Genomic DNA, 7,302 nt, shown 5'->3' with positions numbered 1-7,302 from the left:
GACTTGGATTTCAATCCTGATTAGATCAGGTTTGACAGCCTTTTTGAATTTGATACGAATCGAGCTTGAATTGGAATTGAATCGAACCCAAACTGGAATCCAATCGAATTAGGTCACCTTAGCCCACTTTTATTGGGCTTCTCTCTCATCTTTCACGTAGAACGAGAGAGTGGGGTGCTGATTTTCACGTCCTCCCCTTGTTTGCATGCGTGAAAGGTCTATTGGTGCCCCACTTCTTTGGGAGTCTCTCTCATCCAAAACTCTTTTCTTATTTGAATTTGATTCGAACAAGGATAATCCTTTTTTGTAATATGGCATGGAATTAAGGGAAAGAGGGGCCACGCCCCATATTTTTGTGCGACAAAACTTGAGAAGGAATTATGGCATGCGGTATTATGAGGAATGGGTTTTTTTCTTGCAGCAGGTGGTTTTTAACGCCCCTTCTTCTCTTTCTTCTACCTTAACGCCACACCTCTAAATCAAAGAGAGAGAGAGAGGGAGATTAGAGAGTGATAAGAAGAGAAGAAGGATCTTCTTCCTCTTCTTGATGATCTTATTCAGCCTTATCCATCTCTCTTCTTGATGAGATTGTGCTGCAGCCTTATCCATCTCTCTTCCCTCCACATCTCCACGCCCTTTCTTCCTCTAGATTAGATCTAAGAGAGAGAGAAATTAGAGAGAGAATAAGAGAAGAAGAGAAGAAGAAGAGTTCTTCCTCTTCTTGGTGGTCTTGATCTGATCAGATCAGATCAGCATGATGAGATCGTGCTGCAGTCTTGTTCTTCAAGATGTTGAAGAACGGCTCTAGATCTAGGCAAAAGAGCGAGGCTTACAAGGTGCTAGCATTCCGGTGGCCTCGGCGCTTTGATCAGGTCAACTCCATGTGGATATCAGCAGAGACCAGGTACTTGCACGGCTACATTAGAAATTCCGGACATCCACAGGATCCAATCCGACAGGAAGATGGAAAAGCGATTAAGGTAATCGATCTTTCCTTTTTTTTATTTTTTATTTTTTAGATCTGAATATTTTCATGCATGTCTAAACTAGATCCTTAGGTGATATTAGGATTAGATCCTTTGCATGCCATAAATTAAAATTGTTTTAGTTTATGCTTTCGCTATGCTATCACAGGAGATGTAAAATTTTTGCATGCCGATCACCTAGACTTCCTTCAAATCTCACTCCCTTTAGTAGTCAGAACTATTATGAATTATCTCATTGCTCTAAAGGTTGTGTCTGGTTTGCAATCGAAATTGGAATCGGAATGATTGGAATGGCCATATTCTCCGACACGTTTGGTGCGTGACCGAAATCGGAATTAGAATTGGGATGGAATTTGAATACCAGGAGAGTAGGGATTGGATTGTGGAGGATTGAGGCATTCCATTCCCTCCTAGAATCAGAATGAGAATGAGATTCCCTCCAGAGTCACTCATTCCTATTCTTATTCCAAAGTCCAGCTCCCCCTAACCAAACATGCCCTTATTTTTTTTGCCATCATGCGAACTACTGTTGTTGCTTTTGTTAAGGAAAGATAAATACTCCACCTGGGGTCACTCTCAAGTATTGTCACTTCTATTAAACTTTGTTGTTTTTGATTTGTAACCAAGGCTAGTTGTCTTTTAGGTTTACTTCATCAATCACCAATATGATGGTACTCAGCTGTGGCAGATAGCAAAACATCTCTGGAACCCATGAGCATGTGTGGGCTTGCTTCATCCTTCATCTCTTCTTTCTCTATCCTTTCACCTTTAATCTGTTAGAAACTGCAGCTGTTGATGAGCCAATGCATATATGGTTAACTGGAATCATGAGATCACCAGTTCTTTTATGGAAGGTTTGTTATATAGACATGATACAGAGAAAACAATTCATTAGATTGACTTAAATTAGATTAACTAGCCTTGTCGGTTGCTTTCTGTAGTATAGATACTTTCTACCAAGGATGCTAATGTAAGCCATGTTCCTTCGGATGGTCAGGCAGGTAATCTGGTGCTTAGCTCGCACACTCTGGATTGGTAACTTAGTAACTGTGCCTGCTTCAGTTGGCTTGATCACTCACCATTTATTTGGTGTTTGGAATGGAGATAGAAGGATGGCATCACGATATGGTCAAGCTTTTGAAGTTTTAAATAGCAGAACAAGCGTAATTCCTTTTCTAGCGATCCTTGATGGATGTCAAAAGTTGCCCATCGACATCAAAAGTTGCCCGAAGATTATTACAAGGAATCTATTCGGTTACACTATTTGACAATTACAGCCTTGATGCTTGGTGCTTACTTTGCACATCCATTAATGCAGTCATCCAGCTTTCAACTTCAGTGATAGTATGTCCTCTGCTGATATTGTATATGGACTACATTTCTCTATTCAATGAATATGTGATATTCAAGTCATTTGGGCTACTTCGTATGATAAGACAGAGCAATGGTATGTTCACGACCGGTGCGCCTAGTTCATTCGTCATTTTGTTCTTGAGAATCCGAGCTCTTCCATATAAAGGGACACCCATTACCAGCTTGCATGCAGGGATTCCTGCAACCAGCCATGAAGTAATGCCATAACTTGTACAGAAGTGGGAGGCCTTATCATAGAGTGGAGCATCAAGAGCGGTGACATCACTGTTCTTGTCGTAACCGAAGCAGAGAGCATTGATCCAATTGAGATTTTCTGAGATGGTATTTATAGTGTAGTCAGGGTTGTCAACAGGCCCGTTAAACAGGTGGTTTGAGAAGTACACTGAGGCTGTCGGCGGGAGAGGTGAAGATGAATTTTGTGCTTCCTTGTTTATGCGGGCTCTCCATTCAGCAAGCAGGATCCCAAGGCTGGCCATGTCAGCACATGAGCATGGAAATTGCCATGCCAAGTCCAAGCCATCAAATGCATTGTTCCTGGCTAATTCTATGGTGGAATCGATGAATGACATTCGAAGAGTTTGATTGGCTACTATGGAGGAGAAAGCAGCATTCTAGACATTGGTTTGGCGATCGTCTGTGGAAATGGAGAAGAGCGTCTTGAGGGATGGGTTTTTAGCCTTGAGAGTGGTGGAGAAAGTGGCTAAAAGGGAAGTTGGTCATTGGGTGGGAGTGCAACCTGAGAATGGGTGTCATCAAGAGCAAGCGAGTAGTAGTAGAAGTGAGTGTGGAGGGAGGTGTTAATGTTGGAAACTGGTGAGTAGTGGCTGGTGTGAGAGAACCTCAATTTACTGCAAGGATGGCTGTGACTTTGAACGCTGAGGCCAGGTAGAAAGGGGAAGATTTTTGGTTGTGGTCTGCCAGTGGTGGCCATCTGAAAGGTAATTATCAAAAGAATTCACCTTCAAGGAAAGTCTTCCCACTAGCTGTGGCCTTGCAGATCTCTGGATCTGGAAATATTGTAGGAAAGCCTTGTTTAGCTATTCTGATACCGAGATTTTCTTCCGACTCTTTCTAAATAAATTCCTGGTTGTGTAAAACTGAATTGGTGCATGTTCTGACCAACTGTCTGCAAGTATGTCTCAAAAACAATATGAAATTTCTATTTGACATGTGGGTGATTGTGAAATTAAAAAGAGCCTGAACTGTTAAAGAAGTAGCATGTGGTTCAATCCTTGTTATATTAGATTTCTTAATGGTGGTATCGTTGTCTTTGATCATTTAACTTGATCAACATCAAGTGATCTTCGCTGATGTGGGCGGAAATTTGTTTAATACTATTTATAATTCAATATAACAATTACTGCCTTCTTATAGTTTCTTTCGGCAGCGAGTAACCCACGTCATATGCTCCTAGCTATAACCTGATGGAACAAATTAAATGGATGAGTGTCTTTTGTGGAGAGAACTGTTTGGTAAAACAGATCTGATACCAGACGATGGAGCTATAAAAATGCCGAGTGAAAGATGCATGGCTTTTGGCATCTTTCATGTCTTTTTTCCCTATGATCGACAGAGTTTTGTTAGTTTCTTCAGCAGGAAGGAAAGCTCCTATTTATGGACTTGGTGGAGTTTAGATATCCTATGACTGAAATTTAGGTTACTTATGTCAATGGCAGTAGAGGAGGAACGAGGAAGAATGTTAGGATGTTTCTAAATGAATAAAGAAGTCAGTCGGATGAATAGTCATTATCGTCTAGGCTAAGAAATTTGAAAAAAAGAAAAGAAAAGAGAAGAAAAGAAAAGATAAAAAATCCAAGGCTCAATAAAATTTGTTTTTGATGAAAATCCAACACTTCGGCTTGCACATTCCTTAAAATACTTTCAGATCTTCGGACCGATCAATTTTGCCCAGTCCATTGACACCCTAATCATTCTAAATTGTATGAATTTTCTCCTTGACATTCTTGTCATGGTAAAAAAAAAAAAAAAAAAAGGTTGGAATGTTTTTTTTTTTTTTTAGCCAAGATATCTATCTAAACTCAGGCTTTTAGATGGGTAAGCCCAAGAATATGAGTCCTTAATCTATCCAATGTGGGGCTACTATTCCTAAACACTCCCTTTTATATATGCGAAAGCAAAATTCTTTGTACATCGCTTGCGGTGTACAAAAACTGACATGGAGCACATTGCCTCGCCCGATTAGTCCACTTGGCACCCTCATGGCTCGATGTGACTGAACGTCCGAAAGTGTGAAGAAAATGAAGGTGGTGCACTGTTCCATCGCCAAATATATTTAATGTACGTCGTAATTTATTTTTCAAATTTAACATGATAAAAATATCCTTTTCTTCCAAGATGATATTTTTATTATTTTGTAGTTTGGTTGGATATTTCGAATGCTGCTCTCCTCTCTCTTCTTCTTCTTTTTGTTAAGCTTCTGCCTGAGCATTTGGAAGTCTAAAAAAAATTTTTTCAGCTAAAATTGTGTGTCCAAGGTTATTGATTAGCATCTAAATAATATTATCTATCCAGACAATATGTCTTATCCATTAGGAAGCAAAATACCATCAGTAGATCCTTTATTATAATTTTATGGTAGGCTTTTTTATTATTGCAGCTCTTTTGGAAGTTAAATGAACTTAATGCATTAGGTAGGTTTAAATGAATTCTTTTTTTAGCTTTGAATTCTTTTTAAGACATCATAGGCCAAAATTATGACATTATAGATGAATATTATGACTTTATGTAAATAAATATCTCAAAGTTTATATATTTTATTAATTTTATGACATCCTATATTGAAAATATGATATTTTATATTAAAATTATGATAGTCTGTAGCTAAATAGCCTCGCGATGATAGATTAGACAATATTATGACATCACAGACCAAAATTATGACATATAGATGAATATTATGAATTCTTATAGGTAAAACACCTTAAAACAGATATTTTTTGATAATTTATGTCATCGTAGATTTAAATTATGATATTCTATATTAAAATTATGACATCCTATAGCTAAAAAATCTCTCCATGATAATTTTGATAATATTATGACATCGTAATCCAAAATTATGATATCATATGTTAATATCAGGACATCTTGTAGATAAAATATTTTAAAATTTTTATTTTTTATTAATTTTAAGATATCTTGAATCTAAATTATGATATTCTAGATTAAAATTATGATATCGTTTAGTAAAATCTTCTCAGAGTAAGTTTTGACAATATTAAAACATACTAGATCAAAATTATGACATTGTAGATGAATATTATGATTTTCTATAGATAAAATATCTCAAAATTTATATATTTTATTATTTTTATGATATCCTATATCAAAAATATGATATTCTATATTAAAATTATGATAGACTGTAGCTAAACAGTATTCCGATGATAAATTAGACAATACTATGATATCGTAGGTCAAAATTATGACATGTAGGTGAATATTATAATTTTTTATAGGTAAAATATTCAAAATAGATATATTTTATTAATTTTATAATATTTTGAGTTCAAATTATGATATTCTAGATTAAAATTATGATATTCTCTGTCAAAATTATGATATTTCATTTTAAAATTATGACATCTTGTTGGCAAATCACCTCCAGGAGATAGTCTTTATTCCATAAAAATATAATGACATTATATATCTAACTTATGACAATGTATGTTTAAATTATGACTTCTTTTGTTGACTATCCAATTCTTTGTTGCAGTGTCAAGTCAAGTTCTTTTTCAAATTTTTCAGTGTAGGACTCTAATTTTTAAGAACTCTTGTAAACTTGTAGTGCATATTCAAAATATTCAAAAAATAAAATTTTCTCTTACACATATAGAGCTCATCTGGAAGATTCCATTTTGTGCCTATATTGATATGGAGCCCTTTGTGGTAGATGGGGTACTCCTTTCGGACATCATAAAATATTATGTTGGAGGGAATCAATTCATTTTTGTTGAAAAAGTTATAACATTTAGTGTCGAGAAAGTGACACTTATTTTGGATGTTCCATGTTATGAAATAAAAATCTCAACCACCGAAAAATATTCAAAGAAGATCGGAAGACTGTTTGAGAGATTTGAAAAAAAGTTAAACCTACAGCATAGAGGGTTAGAGTCTTTGATTGGTCAGTTAATGACATCTAACAGAAAGTAGAACATTGGGGATACTGTAAGGCTTTAGATAGCATATATGCTTATCATTTTTTTGGCTACAAAGTCAAATCAAACATGTCAAGAAAATTGATCCTATATTTGGATGATTTGTCTCAATTGGGATCTATTGCATGGGCCGTTGCCATCAAGAACTTGATGGTTGAGATCCTCTCAGAAATTGCTGACTACTTGAGATCCAAGGAGCCACATCCAGCAAATAGGATTGACAAGGATACGAGGTATTCTACTTTCCTTGTTTGTTTGGTAGTCCTTGTGGTAATGATAATATATAGTATCTTCAATCCAGTCCTTTTTTTAACTCTTCTGTAGTCTAATTTGAGAAAATACTCATTTGCAAGTGTAGTTCCTTGAGCAGACCAATATAAAACCCCCATTTGACTTTTCACAATTTTCAAGATTGTTGAGGTGGTGTGACTACAGAAAATGGAGTTACAATCAAAATTTTGATAAAATCCAACCTTATGAGGTAAACTTGGATCAGTAAGCTGATATAGAATCTTATAGGATATCATATATTTTATAGGATGTCATAAAATTTTATATGATAATTTACTAATTTTATCTTCTACTTTCTTTTTACCAGGTTGAGGATGCTCTTCGACCTACCTAGAAGAGTAGTGGTTCCTCAGTTCTTTTGGAGTAAGATCAGAGAACATTCTTAGTACTAATGAAGCAAAGCTGGAGTTGTCCAACTAGGTTTGCTATGCAATGTGTGCACGGTTAAAGATTGAAATCGAGGAGTTTAGGAA

The 7,302-nt window shown here is 36.0% G+C and overlaps 2 pseudogenes; one reads left to right on the top strand and one right to left on the bottom strand.

Annotated features, from left to right (window-relative positions):
• Positions 1-788: 788 nt before the first annotated feature.
• LOC105051211 (15-cis-zeta-carotene isomerase, chloroplastic-like) lies at positions 789-2,328 on the top strand (annotated as a pseudogene).
• Positions 2,329-2,359: 31 nt separating this feature from the next.
• On the bottom strand, positions 2,360-3,451 carry LOC105051212 (class V chitinase-like; annotated as a pseudogene).
• Between the last annotated feature and the right edge of the window lie 3,851 nt (positions 3,452-7,302).

The sequence above is a fragment of the Elaeis guineensis genome, chromosome 9 (genome assembly GCF_000442705.2).
Source record: "Elaeis guineensis isolate ETL-2024a chromosome 9, EG11, whole genome shotgun sequence".
Taxonomy (NCBI): domain Eukaryota; kingdom Viridiplantae; phylum Streptophyta; class Magnoliopsida; order Arecales; family Arecaceae; genus Elaeis; species Elaeis guineensis.
Note: the sequence above shows the minus strand (reverse complement) of the source record. Positions and strands in the feature narration are given on the sequence as shown.